The 22,937-nt window shown below is 46.2% G+C and overlaps 1 protein-coding gene across 4 annotated transcripts in view; it reads right to left on the bottom strand.

The window, feature by feature from the left end:
• LOC141133605 (alpha-2,8-sialyltransferase 8E-like) overlaps window positions 1-17,986 on the bottom strand; it is a 344,333-nt gene extending 326,347 nt beyond the window's left edge. Inside the window, exon 1 of one of the 4 annotated variants that reach the window (XM_073623078.1) lies at window positions 17,931-17,986. The gene's annotated coding sequence lies outside the window, so the exon portion shown is untranslated. Of the gene's footprint in view, window positions 1-16,933; window positions 17,354-17,930 lie in introns of those variants that run through there. The other 3 variants (XM_073623077.1, XM_073623076.1, XM_073623080.1) reach the window with 3 other exon arrangements.
• Between the last annotated feature and the right edge of the window lie 4,951 nt (window positions 17,987-22,937).

Genomic DNA, 22,937 nt, shown 5'->3' with positions numbered 1-22,937 from the left:
AAAAGAGCGGCAAAAGAGCAGAAGAGAGCGGAGGAGCCCGGCAGAAGATCCGGAGAGCGTGGAGAAGAACCGGAGAGACCCCCGAAGTCGGAAGAAGACCCCCGGAGCTGTCTAATAAAATGCTTTAAAAATCTGTGTAGTGTTTTTTTTTAAATGGACACTTTTTTCCTAGGTGAATGGGTAGGGGTACGCTGTACCCCATACTCATTCACATAGGGTGGGGGGCCGGGATCTGGGGGCTCCCTTATTAAAGGGGGCTCCCGGATTCCGATAAGCCCCCGCCCGCAGACCCCGACAACCAACGGCCAGGGTTGTCGGGAAGAGGCCCTTGTCCTCATCAACATGGGGACAAGGTGCTTTGGGGTGGGGGGGCCGCAGCGCGCCCCCCTCCCCCAAGGCAACAACCCCCCATGTTGAGGGCATGCGGCCTGGTACGGTTCAGGAGGGGGGGGGGCGCTCGCTCGTCCCCACCCCCATTCCTGTCCGGCCGGGCTGCGTGCTCGGATAAGGGTCTGGTATGGATTGGGGGGACCCCCCACGCCGCTTTTTCGGCGTAGGGGGTTCCCCTCAAGTTCCATACCAGACCCAAGGGCCTGGTATGCTCTTGGAGGGGGAACCCATGCCGGATTTTTATCTAAAATTTGGCGCGGAGTTCCCCCTCAAGATCATCTGAGCACAAGTCGCGTGCCGAAGTCGGATCATGCGAGACGGCAATCCGACTTTGATCCGACTTCAATGATAGTCAATAGGCTGAAGTAGGATCAAAGTCGGACCAAAGTAGTACAGGGAGCATTTCTAAAGTCGGAACGACTTGTGTCGGACCAGTTAGGACGGCTCCCATAGGGAAACATTAAATTTCACACGTCATGCGACATGAGCTCCCAATGTCGGAGCGTTTGTCGGACCAGTGTGAACCCAGCCTGAGATGGTTCTACACCTTCATTTGAGTCCAGCTGTGTTTGATTATACTGATTGGACTTGATTAGGAAAGCCGCACACCTGTCTATATAAGACCTTACAGCTCACAGTGCATGTCAGAGCAAATGAGAATCATGAGGTCAAAGGAACTGCCTGAAGAGCTCAGAGACAGAATTGTGGCAAGGCACAGATCTGGCCAAGGTTACAAAAAAAATTCTGCTGCACTTAAGGTTCCTAAGAGCACAGTGGCCTCCATAATCCTTAAATGGAAGACGTTTGGGATGACCAGAACCCTTCCTAGAGCTGGCCGTCCGGCCAAACTGAGCTATCGGGGGAGAAGAGCCTTGGTGAGAGAGGTAAAGAAGAACCCAAAGATCACTGTGGCTGAGCTCCAGAGATGCAGTCGGGAGATGGAAGAAAGTTGTAGAACGTCAATCATCACTGCAGCCCTCCACCAGTTGGGGCTTTATGGCAGAGTGGCCCGACGGAAGCTTCTCCTCAGTGCAAGACACATGAAAGCCCGCATGGAGTTTGCTAAAAAAACACCTGAAGGACTCCAAGGTGGTGAGAAATAAGATTCTCTGGTCCGATGAGACCAAGATAGAACTTTTTGGCCTTAATTCTAAGCAGTATGTGTGGAGAAAACCAGGCACTGCTCATCACCTGTCCAATACAGTCCCAACAGTGAAGCATGGTGGTGGCAGCATCATGCTGTGGGGGTGTTTTTCAGCTGCAGGGACAGGACGACTGCTTGCAATCGAGGGAAATATGAATGCGGCCAAGTACAGGGATATCCTGGACGAAAACCTTCTCCAGAGTGCTCAGGACCTCAGACTGGGCCGAAGGTTTACCTTCCAACAAGACAATGACCCTAAGCACACAGATAAAATAATGAAGGAGTGGCTTCACAACAACTCCCTGACTGTTCTTGAATGGCCCAGCCAGAGCCCTGACTTAACCACTTCCAGCCCATGGACGTCATATGACGTCCTGGGCTTTGAGCAGGTATATCTGAATGATGCCTGTAGTTACAGACATCATTCAGATATTGCCGGTTTCAGCCGGCGAATCTCTACACCATAGGAATGATCATAGCGGCCGTTCCGCCGCTTGATCGTTCCTATGGGAGGCGAGAGGGGACGTCCCCCCCTCCCGCCGTTGCGATCGGTGAGGCAGAGAGTAGATCCACCGGCGCCGGATGTAGATCATAGACATTTCCGGCGGACCAGATGGTCCCCGGAGTCTCTATGATCATCAGAGGCCGGGTGCGATGTTATGACGTTATGACGTTATGACGTCAAAATAAAAATATTAAATATAATTAACAATAAAAAAAAAAAAAATTTTTAAAGCGCCGATGTCCCCGTGTGCTCGCACGCAGAAGCGAACGCATACTTAAGTCCCGCCCACATATGAAAACGGTGTTAAAACCATACATGTGAGGTATCGCCGCGAACGTTGGAGCGAGAGCAATAATTTTGGCCCTAGGCCTCCTCTGTAACTCAAAACACGTAACCAGTAAAAAAATTTCAAGCGTCGCCTAAGGGGATTTTTAAGTACCGAACAACAAAAAAGTGTAGCGCTAAACAATATCAAACGTAGAGAAACTATATACCAGTCTGTGTACAGTGAAAAGGGTCAACTGTATTAGAAAAGAGAATCTCATAACTAGGTAGTCCTCATATAGAAATTGTGACTGAACAATAAAGGTGAGTAGTCCTTATAAAATATGTTTTAAACAGCAAAAAAATTTCTTTGGAGAGAATATATTCAGCGTCCCAAATATAAGTCAGCTCACTCCCACCGAGAGATGAAGAGGCTTACCGGATGAGGTGGACCCAAAGGGGCGTACGCCGAATTGGGTCAGATAAGGCTTGGGTGGTGAGTGGCTGTAATAGGCTCAAAGACAGATGTTTTCTCGCGGATTACTGTATTCCTCCGAGTGACGCTCAGGTCCTAAAAGGTGTAGGTAATCTCACGGATGTGGATGGTCCTGTGGATCTTAGGGGTATTCCGTGGATGGATCCCTCAAGGCAGCATGACATGGACCTTGCCTGGAATCACGCCGCTCAGCTTCCTAATCCACCACGGTTACAGTCCGCCTTCCAAAAAAAAAATTTTTAAAGCGCCGATGTCCCCGTGTGCTCGCACGCAGAAGCGAACGCATACGTAAGTCCCGCCCACATATGAAAACGGTGTTAAAACCACACATGTGAGGTATCGCCGCGAACGTTGGAGCGAGAGCAATAATTTTGGCCCTAGGCCTCCTCTGTAACTCAAAACACGTAACCAGTAAAAAAATTTCAAGCGTCGCCTAAGGGAATTTTTAAGTACCGAACATTGGCGCCATTCCACGAGCGTGTGCAATTTTGAAGCGTGACATGTTATGTATCTATTTACTCGGCGTAACTTCATCTTTCACAAAATGCAAAAACATTGGGCTAACTTTACTGTTTTGTTTTTCTTTTTAAACACAAAACAGTTTTTTTCCCCAAAAAAACGCGTTTGAAAAATTCCTGCGCAAATACTGTGTGAGATAAAAAGTTGCAACAACCACCATTGTATTCTCTAGGCTCTTTGCTAAAAAAAACATATATAATGTTTGGGGGTTCTATGTAATTTTCTAGCAAAAAATGATGATTTTTACATGTAGGAGCAAAGTGTCAGAATTGGCCCGGTATTGAAGTGGTTAAACCCAATTGAGCATCTCTGGAGAGACCTAAAAATGGCTGTCCACCAACGTTTACCATCCAACCCGACAGAACTGGAGAGGATCTGCAAGGAGGAATGGCAGAGGATCCCCAAATCCAGGTGTGAAAAACTTGTTGCATCTTTCCTAAAAAGACTCATGGCTGTATTAGATCAAAAGGGGCTTCTACTAAATACTGAGCAAAGGGTCTGAATACTTAGGAGCATGTGATATTTCAGTTTTTCTTTTTTAATAAATCTGCAAAAATGTCAACAATTCTGTGTTTTTCTGTCAATATGGGGTGCTGTGTGTACATTGATGAGGAAAAAAAAAGAAAAGCCTGGAGCAACAGCATGCAATGATGTATGCGAAGGGCGCACATGACAGTGGTAGCAGTGTAAGGGTTAAGGTTAAGTTGTGAATGTGGAGCCGAGGGGGAGGGAGGAGCAGGGGAGGGACTAGTTAAAAGGGGTTCCCGCCCTGGGAGGGACAACAGAAAGATTAGGAAAGTTCTCAGGAAGGTTGTGCTACCAACATGGCTGAATTAGAGGGGCTCATGGCCCGGTTGAGGGAAGAAGCAGAGGTGCGGGGTGCTGAGTGGCTCCAGGAGACGATCGCAGCCGCACTACAGGGCTCCACGATGCAGGCAAGTGGGGGAGAGAGAAGCGGCACCAGAGCACGCCGCTCTCGTCCGCCTGAGCGGTTCTCGCCGGACCGCATGACGCCAGCGCAGCGGCACTCGGGTAGTCTGTCTTCCAGACTCCCAGGGGGACCACCAGCGAAACGACCAGCGGGTAGAGAGCGGGTCAGCGGGCGTGCGGCCCCGGTGGGACAGGAGCAGAGGCAAGCCAGGGAACCGGCCACAGTGAGGCCTACTAATAGGAGACACAGGGAGAGCGCAAGCCCCGCCCCCAGGATGACGGCGGGGAGCTCCGCCATCGCGGCTGCTGCACTGCCTGGAGGGATCCCCGGGCCTTCTAATTCTGCGGCAGGGGACAGGCAGAGGGGAGAGAGAAGCAGGGCTGGCCTAACATCTGCAGGAGCGGAGGCTGGCAGGACTGAGGTAGCCCACACCGGTCCTGGGAAGGTGACCCGGAAGTCCACAGGAGGTTTCGCTGCGCGGAGGAGGGAAAGGATGGCGAGCAATGCGGCAGCCGCGGTCCAAATCCCGGGCAGGCCACCGTCGGATACAGGTGAAGAGTCGGGTCGGAGCGGAAGAGATGAGGAGTCCGGATCGGAGGAGGAGGCGGCCCCCCTGCCCAGGAGGATGGGGCCTGAGGAGAGCAGACGGTCGGCTGATGGGACGACACCTATGCAGCCAGGTGAGCCAACACAGGTCATTACAATGTCTAGTTTAAATGATGCAGCATGTGTAGCAACTGGGGCTGGGGGGTTAGAAAAAAGCATGGTGGGGTCTGCTATAGGGGTGGGTACTCCGGGTTTCCTGGGGTTTCTAACGGGCATAAAAGAACTGGTGCAGAGGTTGGAGGCGGCAGAGAAGCCGGTAGAAGGTCCGGGAGCTGCATGGGTACAGCAGTCAGGGAAGGATTTAGGAAGTACTGGGGGGGACCCGACTACAGAGGTTTCAGCTGTGGTCGCGGCGCCTGCTCAGCAAGCCACGGGGAGTGGAGTTGCGCAAGGGAAGGAAAAAGCAGCGACGACAGGGGAGGCTGCAGCGAGGAAGGATATCATCAGGCTGGCGGACGCGGCTCGCTGTGAAGTGTATGTGTGCTACGAGGGGCCGTTAGGAGCGCACTTGAAACAAGAAGTGCGGGAAAAGTTATGGAAGGGTGAGTATGTGGAAATATTTTCGTTACTGCCCTTGGAGAAGTTCAATCTTGATAGAGTCAAGCCGGACGACTCCAAAAAGGAAGATGAGGAAAAGAGGAGGTATAGGCTGATACCCAGGACATTTACAAATTGGTTACAAGCGTTCGCGATCATGGCAAGTGTGATAGGGGAGAAGCAACCGGAACACTGTTCGGCGCTTTTCTGCTATCAAGATGCGATAGGGGAAGCGTATAGAGTATATGGAGGTACAGCATGGTTGCGATATGACGAACAGTTCAGGCAGAGGAGAGCAGTTCGCCCAGAGCTACGTTGGGACCATAAGGACATCAGCCTATGGATGCGCTTGATGATGACGGCGAGGGCGCCGAATCAGTTTTTTCAAGGGGGAGCCGGTGGACCGTCCGCCCAGGGACATTCGGCTGGAAACAAAAAAGGGGTTTGCTGGCAGTATAACTCAGGATACTGTAAGTTTGGAGGAACATGTAAGTTCAAGCATGAGTGCTCAGGCTGCGGGGGAACACATCCATCATCCAGATGTTTTAAGCAGGGCAAAGGTCGACAAGGAGAGGCTGGGAACAAAAGGGAGGACGCCGGTGATGGTGGAAAGGATGCGGCCGTTTCTCGGTAAGTACCCAGACAGAAAGGCAGCATCGCTATTAGAAGAGGGATTTGCGTTAGGTTTTAGGATTCCATGTAGTTTATCGGTGACTCCCCCGGTGCCCAAAAATTTAAAGTCGGCCCTGCAACATCCGGAAGTGGTTTCGGAGAAACTGCGGAAGGAAGTGGCTTTAGGTAGAATGAGTGGCCCTTTCCCAGTAGTACCTATAGTCGATTTGGTGGTATCTCCGCTGGGAGTGGTGCCCAAAAAGGAGCCCAACAAATTCAGGCTCATTCACCACTTGTCCTTCCCAAAAGGAGGATCCGTGAATGATGCCATAGACCAAGAAGCATGCTCGGTGACGTATACGTCATTTGATGCAGCGGTAAGGTGGGTGAGACACTATGGAAAAGGTGCCTTGATGGCTAAGGCAGATATAGAGTCAGCGTTTCGACTGCTGCCGGTTCATCCGGATAGTTTCCGGTTGCTCGGGTGCCATTGGAATGACGGATTCTATGTCGATCAATGCCTACCAATGGGTTGCTCGGTGTCGTGTGCGATATTTGAGCAATTCAGCTCCTTTGTGGAATGGGTGGTAAGGGATGTATCAGGGGTGAATTCGATAATTCACTACTTGGATGATTTTCTATGCATAGGCCCGGCCTCTTCTAGAGTATGCGCGGTGTTGCTGGCTTCATTGCAGCATATAGCAGGCAGGTTTGGCATTCCATTGGCGGATGACAAAACGGAGGGACCCTGCGCGGTCATCACGTTTTTGGGGATTGTGTTAGATTCAGAAGCCATGGAATGTAGATTGCCTGCTGACAAATTGGAGGATTTGAAAAAAGAGGTGGCAGGGTTGATAGGAATTAAAAAGGTACAACTGCGTAGGTTGCAATCGGTGTTGGGAAAACTGAATTTTGCTTGCCGCATACTTCCGATGGGGAGAGTGTTCAGTCGCCGGCTGGCGGCCAGCACAAGTGGGGTAAAATCACCAAAACATTTCGTGCGTTTAGGAAAAACGCATAGGGAGGATCTGAGGGTATGGCATACCTTTCTGGAATCCTTTAATGGCAGGGCAATGTGGATGTCGGGACCAGTCAGCAATTTTGACTTGGAATTGTTTACCGACGCCGCAGGGGCAACAGGTTTTGGGGCGTTTTTTCAGGGAAAATGGAGCGCGGGTCCATGGCCACAATCTTGGATAGATGAGGGCTTCACGAGGAACTTGGTTCTGCTGGAATTGTTTCCGGTAGTTCTGGCAGTGGAGCTATGGGGTGCATCGTTCAGGGATCTGAAAGTGCGTTTTCATGGGGACAACATGGGGGTGGTGCAAGTGATAAACAGGGTCACGGCGTCATCTCCACCGGTGATCAGGCTGATGCAGCACTTAGTCTTAAGATGTCTACAACTGAATGTTTTCATCCATGCTGTGCACTTGCCGGGGGTGGAAAACGTCATTGCTGATGCACTGTCTCGCTTCCAGTGGGACAGGTTCCGAGAGTTGGCGCCGGACGCGGAGCAACAGGGGGTACCTTGTCCAGACTGGCTGTGGGAGATTGCGCTGGCATCATAGAGGGATGGATTAAGCGGTCGGTAAGTGGGAGTACATGGGCAGCATACAATAAGGTATGGCGGGAATGGATGTCATTTGGACAAGAGTTAGGGGAGAAGCCTGTAGGGCAAGGATTAAGTTCGTTATTGCTGTACTATGTGGCAAAGAAATTGGACGAGGGAGTGTCAGTGTCAGTAATGAATACACAGCTGGCTGGTTTGGCTTTCCTTTTCAAGCTACAAGGGCAGCCCGACGTGACTAAGGGTTTTTGGGTAAGACAAGCGTTGAAGGGTTATAGGAGGGCAGTGGTCAAGCGCGATTCGAGGAGACCGGTAACTTTTGAGATTCTGGGGGGTATTGTGGATCAGTTGGGTGTGGTTTGCTCATCTGAATACGAGGTTACTTTGTTTAAGGTTGCTTTTGTGTTGGCATTTTTTGGGGCATTTCGGATAGGGGCAAATCCGGCCTAACCTTCAGTCCTTCCAAAAAGGTTCAAGGGGGAATTGGGTTACAGGAGGTGCAACTAGAAGAGGAGGGGGTATCGATATTTTTGAGGAAATCTAAGACGGATCAGGGGGGAAGAGGCAGGATGGTGAGAATTTATCCCATTCACGGTTCCCCCTGTGCCCGGTGAGCACGGTCAGGGAATTTTTGAAGGTTAGGCCGGATTTGGCAGGCCCCCTGTTAATGCATTCAAATGGTACTTTGTTATCACGTTTTCAGTTTATTGCCGTGTTGAGGAAATGTTTGCAGGGACTGGGGCTGGAAGAGAAGGATTTTTCATCCCACTCATTTAGGATAGGAGCTGCGACGGAAGCGGCCAGGTTGGGGATGGATGTGGAGGTAATAAAAAGCATTGGGCGGTGGGAATCTAACAGATTTCAATCTTATGTGCGGCCACAGCTGGCAGTAAAATTGTAGGTGGTAGGGTGGGGTTTCTGTCGGTTATATAGGGCATGGGATTTAGAGTTATCTGTTATGGCCAGGATTATAGTTGGAATAGTCAATGTTGAGAATAGTGTTTTGTTTTCTTCTAATTACAGGTGCAGCGCCGAGAATGGTCTGGATTATGGGCCATTCTTATGTATGTTGGGGGGCTCGGAGGGGAGACGCGCGGCCTGAGGGTAGACAACTAAGTTTTGATAGAAGGGAAGTGTATATAAAGTGGTTTGGTATACCGGGGATGTTGTGGGGTAGGTTGGTACAGGAGGTACAGCGCTACGCAAACAGAGAGGGACCTCCGGATGTCCTGGTGATACATGTTGGCGGGAACGATTTGGGCATTCGCTCGATGATTGACATCACGCGAGATATCAAATTTGTCATATGGCGATTGATGAAGGAATTCCCGCAGATGATCATTATATGGTCGGATATGGTCGCCAGGATGTGTTGGAGAATGGCCAGGTCAGTGGAGGGTGTGAACAGAGCCAGGAAGAAGATCAACAGGGAAATTAGTAAGTTTGTGGTCGGTAATGGGGGGTTGGCTATACGGCATAGTGAATTGGAATTCGAGACATGGAGGTATCTGAGACGCGATGGGGTACACCTCAACGATGTGGGTACAGATTTGTGGACTTTAGGCTTGCAGGATGGAATACAGCGAGCTATTCGGGTGTGGAGGGGCACCCATTAGTAAGGTGTTACTATTGGGATGCTGTGGCGGGCGTTGGTCTGGGCAAAAAGGAAGGAAGATGGCAAAAAAGTAAGAGTGGGGATCCAACGTTGATATGGGTCCGGAGGTTTTTTGGTTCCCGGTTAATGGAGGTTAGCCGGGAAGTGATATGGGGCACTGTGGTCATGGACGTCTCTGAGCCAGCTTGTCGGCTTGAGGCCTATTGGAGATTTTGGATTGGGGCTACAGTGCGATAGTTGTTATGGCCATCAGTTTGTTTTTCTAAGCGATTGCTCAGACCAACGCTCTTTTGAAATAACAGGTTGTATAACAGATGTTTTTGGTTATTGTTTTTCTGATGACAGAATTTTATATTTTATATTTTATATATTTTATAATTTTATAGAAAAAGGTTTTGTTAAAAATAAAGTAGGCTGCTACGGCCTTTTTTATTACTCCAAAAAGCTGGTGTGGTCTTATTTATTTGGAGTAGGAGTATAAGGATTTTATCAGAGGTAATAGACATCTGTTATCCAATAGTCATGAACTTAAATGATTTTAGCAAATGGCTGCAATATAACAAAGAGTGAAAAATTTAAGGGGGTCTGAATACTTTCCGTCCCCACTGTATCTGATAATTGATCAATCCTGATGTGCCTATCTCATTTCTTGAGGCCTGAAAACGCCAGGACAGTACAAATACTCCCCAAATGAACCCTTTTTTGGAAAGTAGACTTTCCAAGGTATTTAGTAAGAGCCATGTCGGTTGTAATTTTTGTCACAATTTTTTGGAAAATTATGGAATTCAAAAACAATTGTTTTTTCCCAATTTTTCTTTTTTTTACAAACTGTCACCAGGGCAATACAGCGTCATCATGTGATTGGTGTGGTGGTAATCAATTTATTTTTCTTTTTATTACATTTCTTTCTTTTTTTTACAATTTTTTTTTAACACACTGTGCCTAGAGCAAAATATTGTTACCATAGTAACACTGTACTACTCAGGGGAAGTAATCAGGATTTTTTTTCCCTACACATTATGATTGCTTATACCAGTGAATTTCACTGTTGTAAGTGTAGCGCCCCCCCTGGGTTTACTGGGAGCAAGGAGGTACCTCCAGAGACAGGGAGCGAGCTTACATTCACTCCAGGGCTGAGTCCATGGCTATAATGGGAAGTTACAACAGAATTTAGGCGCCAGTCATTTAAAAGCGGAGGTCCGCCGAAATTTTTTTTTTTTTAAAGTCAGCAGCTACAAATACTGCAGCTGCTGACTTTTAAAATATGGGCCCTTACCTGTCCAGGGCGCCCGCGATGTCGGCAACCGAAGCCAATCTGTCGCTCGGCTCTCGGTTGCTGCCGCGGCCATCTTCGGTAAGGGAATCAGGAGGTGAAGCCTTGCAGCTTCACTTCCCGGTTCCCTACTGCGCATGCGTGAGTCACGCTGTGCAATCCAGGATTGTCCCTGCTGTCTCTGAGACCTGTGTGTTTCCCAGCAGACAGCAGGGGGGATGGGACGGGAAGAGGCGTAGACTCCCGCAGGAGTCTATGCCCGGAAGTGGGTGCAAATACCTGTATTATACAGGCATTTAGGGCAGCACAGTGGTGTAGTGGGTAGCACTCTCACCTAGCAGTAAGAAGGGTCCCTGGTTCAAATCCCGACCACCACACTACCTGCCTGGAGTTTGTATGTTCTCCTTGTGTCTGCGTGGGTTTCCTCCGGGTACTCCGGTTTCCTCCCACACTCCAAAGACATGCTGGTAGGTTAATTGGATCCTGTCTAAATTGGCCCTAGTAGGTATGAATGTGAGTTAGGGACCTTAGATTGTAAGCTCCTTGAGGGTGTAGGGACTGATGTGAATGTATAATGTATATGTAAAGCGCTGCGTAAATTGACGGCGCTATATAAGTACCTGAAATAAATAAAATAAAAATAAAATTTGCACCCCCTCCCCCCGTGAAAGGTGCCAAATGTGACACCGGAGGGTTCCAAAAAGTGGAGTTCCATTTTTGTGTGAACCTCCACTTTAAGTATTTTTCAATGCTTTAACGAGAACTTGAGAAAAGTAGTAGGAGAGGGGTTTAGGGGAGGTTTCAGATACCCTTTTTGCAGATCACTTACAGACTCCTTGAATCCAAAGGCAAAACAGCTATCTTTTGTAAGATCTTAGATACCTGGGTAGGTCTCTCACACAGACCTAGTAGCCGGTAGAATGTCTAGACAAGCCTCTCTCATAGACTTAGCAGCCAGTAGAACTCTTGGATAAGTCTCTCTCACAGACTTAGCAGCCAGGAGCTAGTTACCGTGATTTAGATTGTAGAACAGCTTGACAGTACGAGAACCTTTAAGCCAACCCGGCGATACTGCAAACAGGTGTGTCCTCCAAACGAGTCACCAGGCCCTCCTGAGAGACCAGCCTTCATCCTGGCTCTCTCCAGCAAGGGTCCACCCCTGGATCTCCTCAGCTTGGCTCGGCTTCTTCCACACAGGCAAGACAGCCTAAGGACCACCTCAAGATTAGTAGGCCCCAGACAGGCTTCTGGGCCTACTTGCAGAACTTATAGCAACACACCCTCAGGCCAGGAGGACCCCGAGGTAATGAATGAACAAGAGCACATGGCATCTGTCCGATAAATACCCCTACCCTGAATGCACAGCGGCCAGGAACCTCCTACTGGGCTGTTTCTGGACAAAGAATATTCATTACAGCTCAACCCAGTTGTAATTCTCATACTGTCCTGTGGTACCAGTGACACCTACTGGCAACAGTGAGAAATGTAAAACTCAGTCAAGTTTAGAACAGAACCAAATAAACAATCAAATCTGAGCTGTTTACAGCTCAGCCAAAAACTAAATTTACAATATAGCCCCAATTTTAGGAGCAGGGGGCTACACAAGCAAACATTTTTACTGAATGAAATAGATTCATTCAGTGTTTGCTATTGTTTACTACAGTGGTTCTCAACCCTGTCCTCAAATACCCCTAACAGGCCATGTTTTGGGAATTTCTTTTAGGCCTCATGTACAATGCTGCTGCTAAACAGACGTTTAGGAGCATTTGGGCATTTTTTTTTCAACTGCTCCTGAACTCTCCTCTATGTTATCTTATCAGTACATGCGCACAGGGGTCGTTTATGGTCGTTGCTAGGCAGTTAAGTTTAGAGGCCTTTTTTGAAAAGCAAAAAAAATGAGAAAAAAATATGAGTTCAGACGCTGAGTTTAGAGGCATTTCAAGCGCTAAACGCGGCTAAACGTGGCAACTCCCATTTAGCCACGCTTCGTTTACAGGCGTTTTTCATTTTTGCCTATTTTGAGAAAAAAAAAAAAAATTTCAAATGCTTCTAAACGCAAACGCAGCAAAACGCAGCAAAACGGATGTTTTAAACGTCGGTCACTATCTGTCAAGTTATATCGCTCAGGAGAGGTTGTAAAAACGTTCCATGTACGTTAAACCTAAGATAAGATAGGTGTCCAAAATACCAAGCCATCGACTTCGATTTAACCGCTTTAGCCCCGGAAGATTTTACCCCCTTCCTGACCAGAGCACTTTTTGCGATTCGGCACTGCCTCGCTTTAACTGACAATTGCGCGGCTGTGCAAGGTGGCTCTCAAACAAAATTGACGTCCTTTTTTTCCCACAAATAGAGCTTTCTTTTGGTGGTATTTGATCGCCTCTGCGATTTTTATTTTTTGCGCTATAAACAAAATAAGAGCGACAATTTTGAAAAAAACGCATTATTTTTTACATTTTGCTATAATAAATATCGCCCAAAAATATATAAAAAAAAAAACATTTTTTTTCCTCAGTTTAGGCCGATCGTATTCTTCTACATATTTTTGGTACAAAAAAATCGCAATAAGCGTTTATTGTTTGGTTTGCGCAAAAGTTATAGCGTTTACAAAATAGGGGATAGTTTTATGGCATTTTTATTAATAATTTTTTTTTTACTAGTAATGGCGGCGATCAGTGATTTTTATTGTGACTGCGACATTATGGCGGACATGTCGGACATTTTTGACACATTTTTGGGACCATTGTCATTTATACAGCGAACATTTTTGACACATTTTTGGGACCATTGTCATTTATACAGCGATCAGTGCAATTAAAAATGCACTGATTACTGTGTAAATGACACTGGCAGTGAAGAGGTTAATCACTAGGGGGCTGGGAGGGGTTAAGTATGTCCTAGGGGAGTGATTCTAACTGTAGGGGGGATGGGCTGTGTGTGTCATTACGCTGATCACTGCTCCCGATGACAGGGAGCAGAGATCAGTGACACTTGTCACTAGGCAGAACGGGGAGATGCTGTTTACATCAGCGTCTCCCCGTTTGTCCTCTCCGTGAGGCGATCGCGGGTATCCCCGCGGCGATCGAGTCCGCGGGACCCGACTCACGGAGCTCCCGGCCGTCCTTTTTTCCCCACAAATAGAGCTTTCTTTTGGTGGTATTTGATCCCCTCTGCGTTTTTTTTTTTTTTTTTTGTGCTATAAACAAAAGAAGAGCGACAATTTTGAAAAAAACGCAATATTTTTTACTTTTTGCTATAATAAATATCCCAATTTTTAAAAAAAAACAAAACAAATTTTTTTCCCTCAGTTTAGGCCGATACGAATTCTTCTACAAATTTTTGGTAAAAAAAAAAAAAAAATTGCAATAAGCGTATATTGATTGGTTTGTGCAAAAGTTATAGCGTCTACAAAATACGGGATAGATTTATGGCCTTTTTTTTTTTTTTTACTAGTAATAACGGCGATCTGCGATTTTGTTCGTGACTGCGATATTGTGGCGGACATATCGGACACTTTTGACACATTTTTGGGACCATTCACATTTATACAGCGATCAGTGTTATAAAATTGCACTGATTACTGTGTAAATGTGACTGGCATGGAAGGGGTTAACACTAGGGGGTGATCGAGAGGTTAATTATGTTTCCTAGGGAGTGATTTAACTGTAGGGGGCGGGGACTCACAAGGGGAGGAGACCGATCGGTGTTCCTCTGTACTGGGAACACACCATCGATCTTCTCTCACCTGACAGGACGTGGATCTGTGTGTTTACACACACAGATCCACGGTCCTGCTGTGTTAACGGGCAATCGCGGGTGCCCGGCAGACATCGTGGCCGCCAGGCACGTGCAATGGGTCCCGAGTAACGCGGCGCGCCCCCTAGACGGCCGGGGAGCCCTGGACGTCATATGTCGCCCGCGCAGGATGGGAGATCCCTCCTGCGGGCGTCATATTACTATGGGCGGGTAGGGAAGTGGTTAAACATGGAGCACAAAAATTCCCATTTATCTGAGCCAGGGTGGTCTTATAGGAGAGTTGTCTAATGCCCCGTACACACCAGCGGAATTTCCCTTGGAAAAATCTTGGATGGTTTTTCTGACGGAATTCCGCTCAAGCTTGGCCTGCATACACGCGGTCACACAAACGTTCTCTGAACTTTCGACCGTCAAGAACGCGGTGAGGTACAACACTACGACGAGCCGAGAAAATGAAGTTCTATGCTCCCGAGCATGCATCGAATTGTTTCCGAGCATGCGTGATTTTTTGCGCGTCCGAATTGCATACAGACGATCGCATTTTCGGATAGGAACTTTTTCTGACCGAAAAATAGAGAACCTGCTCTCGATCTTCTGCTGGCTGGAATTCTGCCAACAAAAGTCCGATGGTCGCAATTTCCGACCAAAAGCTCTCATCGGACTTTTGCTGGCGGAATTTCCGCTCGTGTGTACGGGGCATTAGAGCTCAGAGCAGTACTTGTCTCATCTGGGCTAATTGTACGCTACACGTGTACTAAGTTCCCTGCAGGGATATCACCACAATAATAGACCAATCATCCTAGTTATAAAGAGGGGAAAGGGGGGGTGCCGCTGAATGCCACAATTGCATAGGGCTAATCAGATATAACAGACTTAATCAGATATATATCAGCTGAATACAGTCCATAGGGCACAGGTGTGCGCAGCCTATTGCATTAGGGTGTGCACCGCAAAGCTCAAACACATTAGCGTGTGCATGTGTATATATACTGCCAGTGTCAGTAGAGCAGTGGATGGTGTCAGTAGGGCAGAGTTTGGAGTCAGTAGTTTTCATTATTTTATTTTGTATTATTTTTTACAATTTTATTTTTTAATGATTTTTTTGATCATTTCTTTAGGAGCCCCATTAGAGGGGGTTTGGTGAAATATCAGGGGTCTAAACAGGGGAAATCTGCAGCACACATGGTGATTAGGGTGTGCCCAGGCACACCTGGCACACCCTGTGCGCACGCCTATGCCATAGGGCATGTCGCGTATAACCCCGCAATTGTATGACACACTCATACCTCCCAACATTTTATGCTAGGAATGAGGGACACCTACTAACAAACGTATGTAGGCATAGGACACGCCCCCTGCCACACCCCCTTAAAGGAGAATTAACCCCAAAAAAAGTTAATTAAATCCACAAGTGCTTTTTTTTATCACTAATATTCCTTTATATCGGCCTTTAAAATGTACAAATGCAGCAATTTAGAAATCAAATGAAAGGTTTAGCACTGGGAAACACATTTTGATAAAAAAAAAGATAAAAAGCGCATTTTATATACATCTATATAGATCAGACCAAAATGAGGGACAAATGAGGAGGAAAGAGGGACATTGCTCCAAATCAGGGACAGTTGGGAGCTACGCCCCCACACTAATTGGATCCGGAACACTCAGGCTTTTAAAATTTACAAATGCAGCAATTTATAATTTGGATGAAAGGTTTAGCACTGGGAAACACTTTTTGAAAGATAAAAAGTGAATTTTATATACAACTTTATAGATCAGACCAAAATGAGGGACAAATGAGGGGGAAAGAGGGACAGAGGGACATTGCTCCAAATCAGAGACTGTCCCTCGAAATTAGGGACAGTTGGGAGCTACGCCCGCACTGATTGGATCCGGAACACGCAGGAAAAGTCTGTCTGGTGTTATTGGGATCCTATTTTGTCAGATTCCTGACGTGACAGCTGATTTAATGGTTGGGTCGTTTGGGTTGTTATGACACCCAGGGAACATCAACAACAGAAGGGCGTCAATAAAACACAAAGAAGGGAGCAGCGCCATCTAAGTGCAGCGTGATCATAACATTTCTCTCTATTTGAGCTGACAGAGCGCACATGAACATATGTATACTATAAAAGGGCATCAATCAGTGGCGTCTCTAGGGGGTGGCTTTTGAGGCTATAGCCCCGAATCTGGGGCCCATAGCCCAGAGTCTCTGCAGGGGTCCCCAAGGGGAGGGGAGGCTCTCTGGGGACCCTGATGTAAGTGGGGGGCTCTCTGGGGACCCTGATGTAAGTGGGGGGCTCTCTGGGGACTCTCTGGGGACCCTGATGCAGGGGGGAGGCTCTCTGGGGACCCTGATCTAAGGGGGAGGCTCTCTGGGAACCCTGATGCAAGGGGAGGCTCTCTGGGGACCCTAATTTAAAAGGGAGGCTCTCTGGGAACCCTGATGCAAGGGGGAGGCTCTCTGGGGATCCTAATGTAAGGGGGGGCTCCCTGGAGACCCTGATGTATCTGGGGATATATACACACACACACACACACACATATATTATATACATATTATTATATATTATATATATGCCCACCCAAGCATACGACTTTCTTTACTACGTTGCTATGGGCTCTAGCCCCAGATCTTTTGTAGACCTAGCAATGCCACTGGCATCAATGCTGGTCATTCAACAGGGATAATCAAAGTCAACAGAAGACCGGTGTACATACCATTCCCCATGAGCTTGGGTAGATATATAGGGATGTCAGAGGCCAGTCATATAAGACTCCCATCACTTCTGAGTTTTTAATCTCATTGAACTCTTCCTCCTACAGCTGTATATACTTATGGTCTTCCGTTGGTAAGGATACAGATATCTGTCCTCACCGGTTTAAACAGAGTTCCTTTGAAAAGACACGGGCAGCGTTACGTCTCCGGTGTACCAGGGTGCCAGAGCCGCGCTCTTTGTTGCCTCGGATCAGCGGTACACAACACACGCAGCTTGGCATCCTGTGGTCTGTGCTATACGTCAATACATTTCACAAACCTTTACGTTCGCTTCCTCAGGGCGATGAGACGTTATCCAGAGGTCTGTTTTATTAAAGCCTGGGGATTCCCCGATTATACAGTCTCACACGTCTGGACAAGCCTCCGTGGAGACATCTAGTGGCCATTCAGTAGATTATGAAGAAAGTTCCTAAAGACGATCCTACCAGGAATTTTCATAAATCAGTTAATGTTAAAGTGGTGAACGCCGCTAAAATGTGGATCCCGCTGAAATGGAAAAACACATCGCCCCCCCCCCCCCCCCCCCCCACTGTTGGAAATTGGCTCCATAAAGTGGAAGAGATAAAGAAAAATGGAAGATCTCACATTGTCTGCACAAAACAAACACAAAGTATATTCTGACCTATGGAGACTGTGGAACATGTTTATCTTCTCTGAAGAAGGTTTGACTCTACTTAACTCTGATAGACGATTATAGAAAATTATAACAGGACATTAGCTGTTTACTTACTCATTATCTATCCAGAACCCCCTCCCCCCCTTTTCTTCTCTTTTCTTATCTCTTTATTTAGTTCTAGTTACTTCGTTTTAATGCTACTTCTTCTTTATTTCCTACAATTTAGAAGATGGAAAATGGTAAAGGTGACTCAGGATGTGATTGCTGAGGTTTATTCCTCGGTAGCTACAATAAAGTTAAAGTATAAAGTATAGAGTACTCACCGAATGCATACCTCCCAACATATTGAGATGGGAACGAGGGACACCTACTAGCAAATGTATGTAGGCATAGGACACGCCCCCTGCCACACCCCCTTAAAGGAGAATTAACCAAAAAAAAGGTTAATTAAATCCACAATGGACTTTTTTTTTTTTACCACTACTATTCATTTATATTGGCTTTTAAAATTTACAAATGCAGCAATTTATAATTTGGATGAAAGGTTTAGCACTGGGAAACACTTTTTGAAAGATAAAAAGTGCATTTTATATACAACTATATAGATCAGACCAAAATGAGGGACAAATCAGGGGGAAAGAGGGACAGAGGGACATTGCTCCAAATCAGGGACAGTCCCTCAAAATCAGGGACAGTTGGGAGCTATGCCGAATGTAAATTGTGTATGTTATGTGTGACCATGACTTAATAGCCAGGTAACTGTCTACCATCTTATTATATCTGTAATGTTTATGGATACATGTGGTTGTTGTGTGACCCTGAACCCGCCTTTTGTGGTTAAAATAAAATATTTAATTTTAAAGTGGTTGTAAACCCTAGAAAACAAAAAAAAAACAAAACAAAAAAAAAAGACAAGGCATAATGAGCTAGTAATGCATAGCATACTGGCTCATTATGAATTACTTACCAGGGATTGAAGCCCCCGCAGCGGTCCTCGTACACCGCTCCGGCGGCCGACATCGCTCCCGGAGTCACTTCCGGGTATCGCGGGCTCCGGCGCTGTGATTGGCAGGAGCCACGACGACGTCACTCTCGCGCATGTGTGCCGGAGCCGGCGGTAACAGCACAGTGTAACTAAAGCAATAGCACGTACTGCCATTGCTTCAGTGCGCATGTGCCGATGACGTCGGCACATGCAAATAGGGATATCTCCTAATCCGTGCAGGTTTAGGAGATATACGGGGTAGCTACAGGTAATTATAGGCTTAGCTGTAGCAAAAAGTGGTTGTGAAGGGTTTACAACCACTTTAAAGAAACATTGAGAAACCAGATCAATTCCCTGGCTATCTCACTGGGCCAAAAGATATCTAATGATGCAACGAAAGATATACAGAAACAAAGTATAATGAAATAGATAGAGTGATAAATGAAGGAGAAAAGAAAAGAAAAGAAAAGAGAGGAGAGGAATTATAACTTATCTAAATCAACCAAGTAATATTATATCCATAGGGCTATGTTCTATATATGTTAATAGATCTCTCCATCTAGCTTCTATGGTGGTTAGTTGTGAATATTATTTAGTTTCTATTGTTCACTTTCAGGCTCAATTCATTGTTTAACCCCTTGGGGGTCATACTTCCTAGTCTAAAAATCTATTTTTTTTCCTTTCTCAGAAGGATGGTGTCAAAGTCACTTCTTCTGGTCGAAAGATTGAGGGCAAAAAACCCTTTAACCTTCAGACCTTCTGGACACGCATTATGATGATTAGCAAAATGCTGACCAATAGGGTTATCCTCTTTGTGATTAATACTTTTGATGTGTTCACTGATCCTGATGCGCAGCTGACATTTTGTTTTACCCACATAGAGTTTCCTACATGGACATTCCAATAAGTAAAGGACACTAGAGGTGGCACAATTAATACATTGTTTGATGTTATATCTACAAGTGGGGTATGCCTGTATTGGTGCCATCAGAATCAGTGAACACATCCGAGCGTTCCACAAATCTACAGATGCCGCAGTGACCACACTGGAACATCCCTCTGAGTTGTGACAAATTAGTAAGCCAGTTTCTGTTTGTAGTTTTAATGAATTCAGATTGGACCAAGATGTCATTGAGATTGCTTGCTCTCTTGGCCACTAAATGGGGTCTAGAACCAACTATATCCCTGAGATCCGTTGATCGTGTAAGGATTTGCCAATTTTCTTTTAGTATTTTGTTCAAAGTACTCCATTGTGCACCAAATTTGGTAATAATCCTCACAGGTCCCTCTGTTGTGGTCTTTTGTATAGTCCGTGGCTTTAGTAAATCGTTTCTACATTTACTACTTCCTAGCCTCTTAGCTCTTCTCAGGTTACTATGTGAGTATCCTCTCTCTCTAAATCTCTGGTACATTTTTTGGCTTCCCGTTTATAGTCCGTCTCATTTGAGCAATTTGAGCTAATTCCTTGAAACTGACCAATAGGGATGCCGCGTATCAGAGATTTAGGATGGTGGCTGCTAGCATGGAGCAGAGTATTTGCAGCACAGTGGTGTAGTGGGTAGCACTCTCGCCTAGCAGTAAAAAGGGTCGCTGGTTCGAATACCACCATGACACTACCTGCCTGGAGTTTGCATGTTCTCCCTGTGCCTGTGTGGGTTTCCTCCGGGTACTCCGGTTTCCTCCCACACTCCAAAGACATGCTGGTAGGTTAATTGACCTCTGTCTAAATTGTCCCTAGTATATGAATGTGAGTTAGGGACCTTGGATTGTAAGCTCCTTGAGGGTAGGGACTGATGTGAATGTACAATGTATATGTAAAGCACTGTGTAAATTGATGGCGCTATATAAGTACAGCGGAACCTTGGATTACGAGCATAATCCATTCCAGGATTATCCACAACATAACTCTGTGTTCTCTATGTGTACTTGCAGTGTACAGCACATCAATCAGCACATCACCCACAGTTATTACCTCTTGTATCTTTTGACCTTCCCTCTTAGATTGTAAGCTCTAAGGAGCAGGGCCCTCTGATTCCTACTGTATCAAAGTGTATTGTATTTGTACTGTCTACCCTCAAGTTGTAAAGCGCTACGTAAACTGTTGGCGCTATATAAATCCTGTATAATAATAATAATAATAATACTCTATGAGGAGCCTTACTACTACTACTTTAACTGTGCTGCCTATGCTACTTTCCATATCTTTCAGTCTGTCTCAGCGTAAATCCCACAACAGCACTCAATGGCTCCCACAAACTTCAAACATCCACTGTGTCCAAGGGTGAGAGTGAGATTTGAGAGGGCAAAGAGCAAGGAGCAGGGAAAGATCAAAGACCAGGATACGGATCACTGGTGCAGAGAGCAGTTGAATGTAAATAGCAGCAGCTCGGCTGATCTGTAAATGCCTGTTCAGAACAGCTGTTCAACCTGATGGAAATGTAACAGTGGAGCAGCCGTTTGGCTGAACTGTGAATACCTGTTAAGAACAGCTGATCTTCCCGATGCTCTCCGTGACCCATACTCTACAGGACAGTTCAGCCTGGCTCCGTAGCTCTCCATAGCTCTTATGCCCCGTACACACGATCAGAATTTCCGACGGAAAAACCTTGGATGGTTTTTCTGATGGAATTCGCTCAAGCTTGCCTTGCATACACACGGTCACACAAAAGTTCTCAGAACTTTCGACCGTCAAGAACGCGGTGACGTACAACACTACGACAAGTCGAGAAAATGAAGTTCAATGCTTCCGAGCATGCGTCAAATTGTTTCCGAGCATGCGTAGGAATTTTGCGCGTCTGAATTGCTACAGGCGATCGGAATTTCCAATAGGAACTTTTTCCGTCGGAAAAATAGAGAACATGCTCTCAATCTTTTTTTTGGCAGAAATTCCGACAGCAAAAGTCCGATGGAGCATACACACGGTCGGAATTTCTGACCAAAAGCTCATATCGGTCTTTTCTTGTTGGAATTTCCGATCGTGTGTACGCGGTATTAGGCGTCTCTCTCCCTGAGACTCTCCTCGCCTGTCTTCTGCAGCCTTCCACAGCCTCTAATCACCCAAGGCTTGGGTCAGTTGTGTCAGCCGTGTCCTGCACTGCAAGCACTGCAAGCAGCCTGGATACACCATACCATACCCTCAGAGGAAACACTCAGAGCACTAACAGCTGACTTGCATAGTGCCACACCCACATCTGAAGTGTTTTCAAAGTGTTCCTTTCATTTTTTTGAGCAGATTATATATTGTATATATCCTCTGATTACCAGATAACTTGCACTGAGGTCACCCTACCTGAACTTACAGTGGTCCTAATTCCAAAAATGGTCACACTTCCTGTAATGATGTCTACTATATAAGGTCACACTGCCCTTGCTGATGATTGCTAGTTCTGAAATCTCTTGTATGGGTCACACTACCTATGGCTGAGCTGGTTGACCACCATTATACTCTCAAATGCCCCTCCAGAGAAACTCCCCACAAAAAGCCATGCATACCCTAAATGTGAAGTCATAAGGTGCTCTCAAAAGTAAAATAACCAACATGTTTTGCCTATAACAAGGCTTTGTCAGGATTAAATGTGCAGAAATCATAGTACAAAAAAAAGGTATAAAAGAAAATAGGGGGTGCAAATTATCCCCACATGTCAAATCACAAAATGGCTGCTACTTCCTCTCCTTTTATATTTATAGAGTTAGCTTGCGAAATTACCGCTGCTGTGATGACGTCATCATGCATGCCACACGTCACGTGAAGACATGGATCCTTGTCCCTGCTTTGCAGAGACACGGGATCCATACCTTTCCTCCTCTCAGAATGGCAATCTGCGTTGTTTACATAAGCAGACCGCCGTTCTGTCTGTCTGTCTGAAGGATGATCAGCGGGTGCCGGTGGACATCGAGTCTGCGGTACCCGGAAGTGCAGGATCACGTATATATATATATAAAGAAAAGACGTGGATCGATGCTTGATGCAAAAAGTGTCCTTTACTGGAAATTTTGCAATCACATAATATAATGCAAGCCACTGTACAGTTCCGAGCACAAGTCGCTCTTCGTCAGGCTTTTCTGGCTGTGTGTGAAAAGCCAAACCACAAACATTCTCTTATCCGCACCCAGCCTACCTCACACATGTGTTAACTTAACTAATTACAAAGAGAAAAACTACTAGCACATATTTGAATAATTAACCCCTGGTCGGCTGGCATCTTTGATGAGATCTGAGACACGATCAAGAATGTCATTATAATTATGATATTTATGGAATGATATTTACATTTAAATAATTGAGAGAGTTTATTTGCTCCATAATATCGTACTGATGGAAGACGATACATAATAGGATGATTAA

This window comes from Aquarana catesbeiana, linkage group LG03 (genome assembly GCF_042186555.1).
Source record: "Aquarana catesbeiana isolate 2022-GZ linkage group LG03, ASM4218655v1, whole genome shotgun sequence".
NCBI classification, from domain to species: Eukaryota; Metazoa; Chordata; class Amphibia; order Anura; family Ranidae; genus Aquarana; species Aquarana catesbeiana.
Note: the sequence above shows the minus strand (reverse complement) of the source record. Positions and strands in the feature narration are given on the sequence as shown.